Here is a 13,980-nt window from a genome sequence, read left to right as displayed (position 1 = left end):
TCTTATAATCTAGCCACATGCTCAGATTCTTAAAATCTAGTCAATAGCTTACTAATGTTCAGACTCCTTAAGAGTCTGTCCAATATGACAGATATTCTAATACACCTTGTCTTTGACTGAAAAAAGAGAAAACATAATCAAACTAAAACCAAAACTATACACAGGTATGATAGTGAAAATAGAGATAGAAAAATATAAAAATAGCTAGAAAAATAACTAGCTAGCTGCCTAGCTAGATTAGAGATGGAAGCTTTTAAGTAATTTCAAAGGGTAGACAGCAGGGAAATGGAGGGCTTAGAGACACTTTTTGTAGAAGATAGTACTTTGAGGTGATTCTTGAAGAATGGGGAAGTCAAGAGGCACAGAAAAGAAAAGACAGCATTGTAGATATCAGAGCCAGCCAGTGAAAAGTCAGAATCAGAAGATATGTCATGTGCAAGGAATAGCAAGAAGGTGAGTGCTGCATTGTTATCAATTACAAAGAGTGGAATAGATTGTAAGGAGAATAGAAAATTTGGAAGGGCCCAGTTATGAAGATCTATGTAAATGGCAAATAGAGGAGTGAATTCTTGATCTGGGAGGTAAAAGGGAGCCAATGGAATTTATTTATTTATTTTTCTATTAAATATTTAATTAGGTCAGTCAGTGACTTTCAGTACAGGCCACCCTGGAGGGGGATGGATGTAAGCCTCCTGGCATAATTTGTGGGGTATAGGGACCTGAAGAGGCCCAACCTTGCTCCTCCCAGGTATTGCAATGATCCCTACATGGCAGCAGATAGTCACGGAAGGAAGGACTAAAGGGGAATATAGGAGGGAAGAGAGAGAAGGAGCATGATAGCCAAAGCCTCCATTCCAGATATGGGGTGAGGGTGGGGTGTGGGGGGGAAAGAAAAGCCCAGAGCTCTAGAAAAAAGAAACCTATTGGGAGAGTTCCCCTTCTGCCTGGCAGGTGGCTGCAGTAATACTTAGAAGCCTAACCCAGAGACCCTACAAAAATGGGAACATCAGAAATACAAGACTGTTCTTCCATCTGGCCCCTGGCCTCGGGCAGTGAGCTGTTTCTACATCCCTCCATCTTCCTAGAAACTGGGCTCAAAAGCCCCCAACCCAACAGCCTTGACCTTACTAGCCCTCTCACTGGTTCAGGATGGTATATTAAGATCCTGGAATAAGAAGCAAAAAGAGGGATTTCGCTCTGGTGCATCAGGGAAGCCAGTAGGTGAGGTAGGCATGGCCCCAGCTCTTGCCTCTAAGTTTTAACCACAGGACTCCACCACCTTTTACATAAATATGACTGCATCTGTGACGTTCACATGGAAGGAGGGCAGACCTAAGCAGCCAGAGTTGAGGGAAAATGAAATCAGAAGCTGAAATCTGCACCTGGCAGATGAGGGACTGGCAGAACAAGGAGAATTGTGAATGATAGCTAGCTTGAAGGTTTGCAAAGCCATTTACATACATTATCTTGTTTGCTCCTCACAACAACCCTGTGAGGTAGGTGGTATTGTGATCCTCATTTTACAGATGAGGAAACTGAGGCCCAGAGAGATGAAAGGAAATGCCCAGCTCGTTACACAGCTGGTAAGTGTCTTATGCATGATTTAAACACAGGTCTTCCTGATTCCAAGCTCCAAACTCTATCCACTGAGTCACCTAGCTGCCTGAAACCAAAGGAAGAACAGAAAGGGGAGAAGGGGGATGGGCATTAGAAGCAGCCAGGTGTTGGTCTAATTCCTAACTCCCCGAGGAACCCGTCAGACCCCAAAGAAAGAACGAGGCATGAAATCTGAGAGGATGGGGCTAGGGGAAATGGGGTATGAGGTGGTGGAGGGTTGTGGGGGAAAGGGGAGTGTTTCGTGAGGGGAGGAGAGGAGAGGGCCTCTTCTGGCTACAGCTCCCTCAGGGATGAGAAAGGAGCCTGCAGGATCACTGGAGGGGTGAGATCTTCAGGGGAATCATGATACAAGACTCTGTGTTCCGTACCAGAGGGACTGTGTAATATACATTCTCGTCCCAGTCCCTCTTCCTCCAGGCGGCATTTCGATTTCCTGCCGGGACTGCAGGTATTTATAGGTCCAGAAATGCTGGACCACATAGAGCTCTCCATTCTGGGAGAAGAAGCCACCCGCGGCTCCCTGGTTTTCCTGATGGTACCTGATTGCTGGGACCCAATTGTTTCCCCACTCAATCATGGTCCCTGGCTTCAGCTTGTAAGTCCTTAGTTCGTAAATGTTGGGGCCCTCACGAGGCTCAGGCTCATTCCAGAAACTGAATTCCAAAAGCAGCTGGTTTCTCCTGGACAGCAGCATCTTACTCCTCTTCTTTTGGAGCTCCAGCTACTCCTTGCTGCCCTTGAGTTTGTTCATGAAGTCCATGAGGGCAGGGTAGCGTCCAGATAATCGCCGCAAATGTACTGCCTGGTCCCGCTCCCATACCGGGTGTTCCAGTTTCCCACCAATGCACAACGATAGTCAGGGTCTAGGTGAAGATGGGGGAGCGCCGCTTCCGTCAAGCTGTTGTAGGCATCCAGGCACTCTGGCTTCACGTCATGAAACTGAATCTTGTACAGGTTGCTGGTCTCCTTTGACAGGAGGGTGGAATGAGCATCCTTCCGGGGATCCACTTTGTGGACAAAGAAGGAACGAAACCAGTTGTTTTCACTATCTTTCGAGTAGGCCCTCGGCTCGGCCCCAGGTGCAGCTCCGGCGGGGTGGCCGCGCCGGGGCTCCTGCGGAGGGACAGACGGCAGAGCGTGATCCCAAGACGCAACACACCGGAGAAGCCATGTTCAGGCCGCCGATGGAATTTATTGACAATGGGCTGACATGGTGACCTCGGCCATTTAGTAATATCACTTTGGTAACTAAGTAGAGGATGGATTGAAATGGAGAGCAACTTTGGGCAGGAAGACTAACCACTGGAATAGTTCAGGAATGAGGTGATGATGGTATGCGACAGGGCTGGAGCACTCTCAGAGAAGAGGAGGTCACATAAGAGAGATAGTGCAACGGTACAATAGACAAGACATGATAAAACATAGGAAGTATGCAGTGAGTATGTGAGGAATTGAGGCTATCACTTGGATTTTAAACCTGGGTGATTGTGAACACACTAGAGCCCTAGAGAGTAGTAAGTTGGTGGTTGTACTTTGTGCTGCAAGTGGACCAAAACGACATCACTGTCCAGTCAAGGTACAGTATGTCCAACAGTGGCTAATCGGACCAATATGAGCTCAGAAGGTTCTACCATAGGTTAGGCCAATTGGGTGGATGTAATGGCCAGGAAGGTGGCTGAAGCAGGTGCTGTGAGGTGCTTAGAGCTTGGTCAAACCTTGAAGATGCCATGGTCATAGGCTGCATCCCCAGCCAACACTAGCTATCCTGACACTTGTCTTACCACTGGACTATGATGACTCTGGAAGACAGAGTAATGTGATGACTGAACAACTCTGTTTCACCTAAATCCAATTCATGAGCAAGTCAAGACATCAAACATCACATCACATTGTGATGTCATTGGTCCTCTTCAAAAACGAAAGACCAATAACAAGTAATCTCAATAGCTCTAATGGATTCAATTATCATCTCTATACAGATGCTGCCTACATGTATTTATCCAACTCTCTCTCTCTCTCTCTCTGTTACTCTCTGTCTGTGTGCATGTGTCTCTCTCCATATATATATATATATATATATATAGTTTAAGATGTCTACAGGACATGATGTTTGAGATATTCAAAAAGAAGTGATGAGACCAGATGCCAAAAGAAGAGAGTTTTGATCTGGTTTAGCCCACTTGCTAAGACAGTTTTACTAGGGTGTAGCCACTGTGCATGTTACAGCTTCTTGGAGCCATATGTGAAAGTTAGGTGAAGGTGGGCACCTAAGGTGGATTAGCATCCTTGAAAAGGGCTTGGCAAGCCTCACACTGGAGGCAAGCATCTTCCCTGAACACTTCATAAATACCTGAGATCATTTAGGGACATCTTAAAAAAGAATAACACAAAAAGAGCAAGGATAGATACTTGGGGGAACCTACATTTGGTGGCTGAGATCTGGATATAACAAAAAAGACTTGGAAGGAGTGCAAAGACAAGAAGGCTAGAGGATAGAGGAGCATTATGAAAACCCAGAGAAGAGAGAATAACCAGGTGAAGATGGTGACAGTTTCAAAGAGTGCAAAGACGAATTCAAGGATGAGCATTAGGAAAAGGCCATTAAGATCTGAAAACTGAGACATAATAAGTAACTTGGGAAAAAGCAATTTGAGTTGAATGATCAAATCTTTCAAAAAGCAATATTAGAGAAATAATGACAGGAAATAAAACCTAACTTTCCTACATGTATAAAGAAATGGATTAAACAATTCTATAAAATGAAAAAAAGTGGCAAATTGATAAGAAAATTGAAAACCCACCATCTTTTGCTTATAAGAAACATATCTATACAACAAAGCATACTTAAAATCCAAAACACAAAACTGACAATTATACTACCAAAGGAAATATAACAATTTCCAATAGATAATGGAGATAAACAAGGAAATTTCATTGTGCTTAAGGAACCAAAAACATCAATATAAAAATTAATGTACCAAATAACAGGTATAAAATTCAAAAAGAGAAATTAATTGGATTGTAAAAAAAATTAAAAAGTAATAGTAAGAAAACTTTTTGACTACATACATTTAACAGAAAGACAAACTTTCTCAAAAAAGAAAAGGAGGCCACTCTAGCACAATTTATTTATATGGCCCAAGCTACCTTGTATTGTTCACCAGTGGTTGCAAGTGGTCACATCTTTTAAAATATTAATTGCAAAAAAATTATTTTGTAAACCATACATTTGCAAACCACATTTCAAATTTATTGTTATATGGATGAGAAAATACATGCCTCCCCTTTAAAAAAATCAAAATATTTTCCAACTTTAAAGTTATATTCTCTGTCTCCTATTTGCAAGTATTTAAAATTTTATAATTTAAAGATCGATTAATATATAAAAGTCATGTAGTAAAATATATGAAATGCTAGCCCTAAAGCCAGAAAGATCTTGCATGTGATACATATTGGCTGTGTGATCCTGGACAAGTCATTCAATCTTTTACTTCTTCAAACTAAGACTAGAATTTGCAGAGAAGGTGCAGACCTGCATTGGTAGGAGTTTTCTTATCTTGGTCATTTAGCCTATTAAATGACAAGTCTAGTCTCTGTTCCTTTCACCTCTATACCTTGGGATGCTTTCTTGTCCATCTCAGTGATCTGAACTCACTGAATTTAGCACTGGCCCTCTTACTATCTCCTCATTTTTCTGGGATTTCAATTCATCATCCCATACGTATCATTGCTGTGGACCAACTACTCTGAGTCTGATCTGATATGCCATATGGAAGCAAAACGAAACAAAACAAAACCAAGAAAATTTTACTGTTAGGGAATGCATCTGTGAATCTTTGGGTTCAGGGTCTAACTATAGCATCTTTAGTGGCTTCCAGTGTTTTGACTGAAGAGACTCATGTGTAGAGAATTCAAAGTGTTCTTTAGCAAGAGTGGGTATGGAAGGCAAATGGAGCAGGGGGGTGGTTAAAGTTTTATGTTAGATGTTTTCTTTTTCTACTCTAATGACTTCTTTGCTTCTGGTCCTTCAATCCCAAGAATGTTGTGGAAGCCCTCCCAATATTCTTCATTCTTTCAACTATACATAAAGACAGAAGACCCCATTTCAATTTTGAAAGACATCAAAGGGAGGAGAGGAGAGGAGAGGGTAAAAAGTTTCTGGTGTGAGAAAAGGTAAATTCTGAGCAATAACAAAAATAAGGGTAGAACAACAAGAGACCGTACGAAACAAGTTAAAGAAATTAGGGTGATAAAAAGGAGATTAGAGCTAAAGAGAGGAGCAAACAGTAAAGTCTAAAGACATTTCTTGAGAAAAGCATAGAGATGGTAAAGGGATGGGTTTAATTGGAAAAGAAACAGGGAGCCACAAAGACTTGGGGGCATGGTTTGAAGGAGAAAAGGAAATTCAAAGGTATCTATAATCATATTATATTCCAAGTTAGGTTGCAATAGTCCTTCCTGAATACCCCATTAACCTCTTTACAATATTTATCCTCCTACCAATTCTCCTATCTTTTCCTTAGGATCATTCACCTTCTACATTTTTTAAAATTTAATTCACTGAAGTGGAGTCACTGTAGATGCTGAAGAGAATGAACACCAGCCCCAGACTTACGGAAATCACTGGGAATTTCTTTGCTCCCTCACCCAAAGGCACCTTTAATTTCCAAGGCAGTCTAGGGAACTAGGAGAGAACAAGACTCTAGGACTACAAATGCACTTAGGCAAGTTGGAGGGGTCCCCTAAAGGTTCTACATTCCAATTCTCCAATATGACACCTACATACAGGATACCTGTGATATTTCCATGAAAGGGTAAATCCCTATCCCCACTCACAATGAAGACTAGGACCTCTTGGCTGCAGTACCCAAGGGTGCAAGAGGCTGTGCACAGGGAAGAGAAGGCCTATGAATAATTCCATTAAAAAAGAAAATAACAACAACAATAAAAATGACAACAACAAAAAACAAACAAAACAAAACATAACAACAAAAGACCTCTTCCGGGAAAAGGAGACCAAAGGGGCCCAACAAGCCTTAATAAGGCACCAGGAAGTCAAGTTCAGTCAGGAGAAACTACCTCACACTGATTGGGGTTAATTGCTTTAGTTCTTAGGAGTTTCTAAAAAGGAGTTGATTTTGAGTCAGTCTTCCTGGGGAGTCAAAAAAGCAGCTTCATCTTTAGAGGTCTGAGGCCTACCTCTGGGTGACCTGACTTGCACTTTCTGGACCAGAATCCCCCAGAGGAGCCAGGTATTCTCCCCCACACCACCTCCCCATTCCCCTTCACAAAGCAACTAAGTGAGCCTTACTTCTCTCTTCAGCTTGACTTTCATAAGCTGAGGATTACAGACTCAGCCCCAGAGTCCCAGGTATCTTGGCATATCAGCTCTTTCATTCTGAAGCTCTTCTGTCCAAGTGAGCACAGGACTGGGGCTGGCAGAGCTGAGGATAAGGGGGGGGGGGAGCAAAAGTCAGCAACATGAGGTCTGAGTCTCAAAACAGGGGTTCAAGGTAGGCAGCATAGTGCATGCTGGGCTTGTGTTCAGGAAGGGCTGGGCTCTGCTTCTGACGCTTGTTACAGCTTCCCTGATGAAAATTATTTCACTCCTTAAAGGCTCAGTTTTTTCCAGTTTTTATATTGAGGGGAGAGAGGTAATAATAACAGTGGAACCTATTCTTTCAGGCTTAAAGGAATTAATTGTTATCAAACACATTGCAGTAAATTAAACAGTAAAATAGTGAACTTTCATAATTTTTATTATTGTTGTAAAACCTACCTTATTTGTAAATACCTGTAGGGTAGATAACCCTGATCTTAGTCCCACTTTACAGATGACAAAATGGAGAGTAAAAGAAAAAGATTAATTGAATTTTTTATCATCCCACAACCATCCCTAAAAGTCGTCAGGATTTGGAGCAAGTTCTCTCCAGTTGCAAAGTCAGGGTTCTATCTAGTACATAGAGTCGAATCCTTACTACAAGAACACAGCTCAGCTAAATGGACTTGGATGTGCTTTTCCATACAATTCATATTGGAGTTCTAGGATACCATCATTCTACATTATTAATGACACCACTTTAATTTGGAGTATTGATTAGTTCCTGTACTTCCCTTAAACTTTCTTTAGGTGGAAAAAACAAACAAACAAACAAAAAACAAGTACCCTTAGGCTTGAGTAATGGACAGAAAGGTTCTTTAACTTCTCAGTAAACCCTATCTACAATCTCAGGTAGTTAAATCTGCAGGTTCTTTGCTTATGTTAATAATTGAAACTTGAAAAAGAGATTGTTAGCTCCCATCACAAGACTTACCTCCCAATGAACACTGGCCATTTAGCCAAGTGATAACTGCCCTGCTGGGCATCAAAACTGTATTCCATAACAGCCACAAAGCCCCCTGATGGAAATATGCAGGAAGATGCCTTGCATGTCTGAGTTTTCATAAAGCATATTCTAAAAGACCTAAGCAGTCAAGGTATTGGGAGAGATGGAATATGTGTGGCCTTAGACAAATCACTTCGGACTTGGGCCCAGTTCCCCAGCTAGAAATGGAAACTGGATGGATAAATCTTAATGGCTTCACAATCCTTCTAAATCCTAAAGTCCTTTGATCTCAAGAAATGTATGTAAACATGAAGCTCCAAACCTAAAAGAGGGCATAAAAAGCTCACTTAAATATCATCTGTATCATAATCACCTCAGAAAGAGTAAATTACTGTATCTCCTAGTAGTAACTGAGAGAATTCTTTGATGCCTGAGGAAAGCCTTACAGGTTTCTTAAGGAAGGTTGTATAAGGAATGTATTCAGTATGCCATTGTCTGTGCCTGGATCAGACAAGCCTCACTGGCTTGCATCCTCTCATTTCTAGCCATCTCAGCTCCCTCCACAATTGATAGATACCCTCCTAGACCATCCCTTTCCATTATTCCTACTTGAACCTCTCATGCTCCATAGATAACAAACTCTTCTTAAGCCTAGACCTCTTTACCTCATACCTTTTCACTTAATTCCTCACTTAGAAACATCCTTCTCTGGAGAAGACCCTGCCTCTCTGATTATATTTTCCGGGGTAATTGCCTCATTCTCTCATGATTGCTGCTAACACTTGACAAGGATGACAGATGGTTTATTACTTATAGGCCCTCCTCCAGTTGCCTTCATCCTGTTAACCACATTATTTTACTGTCCATTCATTTCTCTTTTTATTTCCTAGGTCTCTGGATTTGACTTTAGTACCCCCTTCTTGAAAAAAATATAGTCTCTTTCCCACAGGTTTCTTCTTTCTCCTACCACTTTCCTGTTGATACTAAAATATTCATGATTACTTTACTTCTCACATTAAATTTTCAATTTAAATCAACCAACTTTTAGTAATCATTTCCTGAGGGTGAGATACTGGGTTAGGTGCTTGGATACAGACAGAAAATCATTCCCATCTTCTAGATTATATTCTGCAAACCCCTTCTATCACTATTCATGGTGTGACATCCCTTGTACCTGCTCAATGATATTCAACATACATGATCTTACTCACAACTTTCCTTATACCCAAAAAATACATGTCCCATATCAAACATCATCTCTTAGAAAGTGTCTTTGCTGATTTTTTCCTTCACTAGAAATTATTTATCTATTTACAAAGTGGAATATCTTTTATTGATTTGTCTTATATATTTCTTTCCTTTTCTTTTCATACTAAGATTTATGGGCTTTAATTATTTATATACTAATAATTTGTTTTATAATTATGGTTTTAGGGCACATATTTATCATTTGATCACTCCTAACATTCAGTATTCACTTTTTGCTTTAATTTTAGGGAAATTGGATGAGATGTAAAAGAGGATTAATCAAGTGGATACATTCTAAAGTATGGATCATCAAGCAAGAGGAAGAAAATATATTAAGACACCTCAAAATTTCAACAAATGGGTTGAGAAATTATCCAAAATTAGTTTAGTTAGAAAAATTAGCCAATCTTCAAGGGGAAATTTCAAGGCATGTGGAATTTCTAGATCAACCTTTGCAAGCCTGTGGAAATGTCCCTCATGAAAATCAGGGGGAAGTCAATATGAGTAAAATATTAAAATGGAAAAAAAACCCTTCATCCATGGATACTGGTTGTGAGCAGATAATTGGGCAACACATGCCTCACTTGGTACAATATGCTTCTGAAGAGTGCAAGGAAAAGGAAATCTGTCAGAACAAGCAACAGAGTGATTCTATGAATCAGAAAGCTATGGGTATGGAGATAATAAGCAATTGTTCATTTGGAAATCTCATTGGCTTATCTGCTCAAGAAATCCGATGGCCTAAAAATAAAAATATTAAATCTTTGGAAAGTATTTTCTTCTCTAATTCCAACTTCATGAACATAAGAAACCACAAAGTAGAGAGAAGTAATAAGTGTGACAACAGTGGGGAAAATCCACCTGTAAGTCAAAACTGAATATTCATCAAAAATTTTCCACTGAAGATAAGCTGTATGTATGTGATGAATGTGGGAAAAGTTTCAATCAGAAGAAAAGCCTACTGATTCATCATAGAGTCCCACAGGATTGGAACCATATACATGTGATAAATCTAGGAAGAGTTTCAATCAGAAGATAAATCTACTTAATCATCACAGAGTCCCCACAGGATTGGACCGTATACATGTGATAAATCTAGGAAGAGTTTCAATCAGAAGATAAATCTACTTAGTCATCACAGAGTCCATACAAGAGAGAAACCATACATATGTCATGAGTGTGGGAAGAGTTTCAGTCAGAAGGCAACACTAGTTGCTCATCACAGAGTCCATACAGGAGAAAAACCATACCTATGTGATTTTTGTGGGAAGAGTTTCTCTCATAATTCAAATCTACATGCTCATTACAAAGTCCACACAGGAGAGAAACCATAGATATGTGATGAGTGTGGGGAGAGTTTCAGTCATAATTGAAATGTACATGCTCATTAGATGTCCAGAAAGAAGAGAAACCCTCTAACTGTCATGAATGTGAAAAAGGATTCTGCCATAAGGTAGCATTTTATATTCATGAGAGAGTTCATTAAACAAGAGAAAAACCCTACGTATGTGAAGACTGTGGGAAGGGATTAGGTTAAAAAAACTATCCTTATGTTCATAGGAGAATTCATACAGGAGAGAAGTCATATGTTTGTGATTAATGTGAGAGGTTATTCTATAAAAAGTCATCTCTTAATAATCATCATAGAGTCACACATGAGAGAAGCTCTTTTTTATGTGGTGTGTATAAAAAAAATCAGAAGTGAAAGTTTCACATTCTTCAAAATTCCCATGTAGAAACATGACTTTCAATTTCACTCTTCTGGAAAGATAGTATTAAGAGCACAAATCTAAATTACCCCAATTACGTTAATTTACTGCTGTGATGGAGTAACAATAATTTGATTTGCAAATTTGTAGCATCAAATACCTTCTGCTGAGAATAATTCTTCTGAAGGTTTCCATTTTAAGGAAAATATTAAACTCATTGAATATGATCCAGTTATTCTATATTTTGACTTCAAAACTCCTGTGAACTTGACTCTTCAGTATATATCATGTATATGATCTCTCTTCCTTTGGATTCATTTCCTTGACTGAATATTCCTTCATGAGACTACATATGAGGGACTAAGTTCATTGCCCAAACTCGTGAGCTACCTCTTATGTGCCCTTTATTCAAATTCATTCCTACATTCAGTTGTAGAATAATGCCATTTCTCCAGTGTAATTGATAAATTGTTTTGTAGGAATCAATGAAAATTTAACTCATTAACCCATTCCTATGTTAGATTTTCATCCATTATATGACAACTTGTTTTCCCTCTGTGAGCCCTCACATTAAGAAATAACTTTTCTCTAACAAATTTCTTCAATACCAGGGATACCTTGAACTCCCCACTTCAAATACTGCAGAGAAGTTGTCCATGAGTGCAACATTTCCATTTGCCTCCGTTAATAGTTTTCAGGAGGAGATGTTCAGTTAAATTTTTACAGGAGGGGACAGAGAGAAGGAGAGATAAAGTTTATAGTACATGTAATAGAGAAAGGAAATGAGAGATTTAGGAAAGTTATTTGGTCATAAGCTTGGCTAGGAGTTAAAAGAGAGTCATGAGGGGAGACATTTTTTCAGACAAGGTCTAAGATTCTCTGGCTGCCAAAAGTAGAATATGTAATTTTAGTTTTACCAAAATTTCATCCTTCAAAAGGGGAAAGCTGTCACAATGAAAGTATTAGTCTGCAGTTGATTCTACAACTATAAATATCACAAGACTGAAGTGGAAAAATTAATGAGCAATTTCATAGGAAGCAACATTTTTCTCTTAGAAATTACGACAGAGGTACAATCTGCCATCATCCTTAAATTTAGAGGGAGCAGAATTCTTATTTTTTATTAAAAGCTAAAATAAACTCAATATAATGAAATGGTATAGTCCTACTGTTTCAGATACTCCATCTGCACTAAGCAATATATTAAGAATATATCAAGCAATCGCTGTGTATCCTGTGTTGTGGTAGGTTCTGAACATACAACATTCATATTCATATGAACATACTTTAATAGACACAATAAGTATATCTTACACATAAACTTACATACATGCACACATATCTATGTATGTATGTGTGTATATTGAGTGCATGTGTATGTGCATGTGTGTGTATACAAACATATAAAATATATTCCCACAGATGAGCTGCACAGCCATAGTTTTCCGTTTAGATGCTCCAGGCATTTTCTCAGCCAGTGAAGCTCAGCAACAGGAGCTGGCTAGCCTAGCCTTACCCATTTTCTAACTAAACCTTACTGCCTCACATCCTGAGACAACTGGGCCTCAAGCTAAACCTATGTGGAAAATGATTTCTACTTGAACTTTTGTTTCTAAGTCATCAACCTCTTCCTACCTTATCATTCCTTCTGAATCCCGCTGAATCTTAGTCCTTGGCTGTTATTCTTCAAACTCTACCTTTGGTAGCCTACTCGCTGCTCTCTCTTTCCCTTCTTCCTAAATCAAAACCTCCTCACCAATATTCCAACTGAAATCTATGCAAACTATCTGCAATGCTTCTTGAATTCTTGCTCCACAGGTAACAAATGGTATTTCATATCAAGCCTTTTTCTTTCTTGATCCTTCCATCTTCTTGCTGTCACTGAAATGTAGTTCCTCCTGATGATGCAGGTTGCTAGGACCCCTTTTTCAGAAGAAGTTGAACTTTCAACTCTACTCTCCAACTCACTGGTTGTGTGTGGTAGAATTGTGATACTCCTGGTTCCATATTTCTAATTCAAGATTCTCCATCTATTATTATCACTCACTAAACTCTCTTCTTTTGGACTCATTTCTCAGTAGCAAGTAAACTCCTATCCAATTATACCTTCTCCATTCTAGTCATTCTGAATCCCTGGTAGTAATTTAAGAAACAGTATTTTCTGTGTGCCACTAATTCTTCTCTTATTTGCATACTCCCCTACTCATCTCTGCCCTTCTCAAATATCCCACTCCAGTTCTTCATGACCCTTCCATCACGCTATTTTGAATCCCTACTCAATAGTTCATAAACTTGCTTTCATTGTAAACTTTTCCCATTTATTTCATCTTTCGATTCTCATTTTGACCTATGTCTTCATGACATGGCTTGCTTGGTTACCTTTTCCAGTACTGGCTAAACTTTCCCTTCTAGCCTTCTCATTCACTCTTTATGGTAGGGGTAATTGGAATATATATTATTCCGCATTGTCACTTCTAGACTCTCAACACCATCTTTCATTCATTTCTCCTCCTTTGACATTCATTAGGTTTTGGTAGCTCTTATCTAACCACTCCCAGGAGACCCTACCTATTTCAGTGACTTCAGTGGGTGGTTCAGTTTTTCTCTCCATCTCAATTTCTGTAAGGGATACAAACTACCTCAAACTCATTAATTTCTCAATATACTCAATTCCCTTGACCTATTCCTTTATGAAAACTCAGTTACAAATATAGATATTCCTAATTTGATCTTTCCACCAGCCACACATGATATATTTTCATGTACACAGACTCTGAAAATCCTTTATCTTATGATATTTTACTATTCACTCTGCTTTATGACTTTTATTTTTGTCCTCATCATGACTCCTAAATCCCACTACCAGTCACTTCTTGCTGAGGCCATTATCCCTACACTGGATTTACTCTTATCCCTTCCCTACCTTGACTTCTTGAAGAACTAGTTCAACACTAAACTGCCATCTTTTTTCCACCTTACCTATTACAGATCATGCCTTGAAAAGTGCCAATTTGAATTACTCCCACCTCTATACCTTTGCTTCCATTAATGTGCTGCTCAATTTAGCTAGAGAATATCAC

General features: G+C 39.3%; 1 pseudogene; it reads right to left on the bottom strand.

The window, feature by feature from the left end:
- Positions 1 to 1,928: 1,928 nt before the first annotated feature.
- On the bottom strand, positions 1,929 to 7,952 carry LOC110195073 (protein NipSnap homolog 1 pseudogene; annotated as a pseudogene).
- Positions 7,953 to 13,980: the final 6,028 nt, after the last annotated feature.

Source organism: Phascolarctos cinereus, unplaced genomic scaffold (assembly GCF_003287225.1).
Source record: "Phascolarctos cinereus isolate Bilbo 61053 unplaced genomic scaffold, phaCin_HiC Scaffold_726;HRSCAF=1367, whole genome shotgun sequence".
Lineage (NCBI taxonomy): Eukaryota > Metazoa > Chordata > Mammalia > Diprotodontia > Phascolarctidae > Phascolarctos > Phascolarctos cinereus.
The sequence above is the reverse complement of the archived record's forward strand: the minus strand, read 5'-3'. Positions and strand labels throughout refer to the sequence as shown.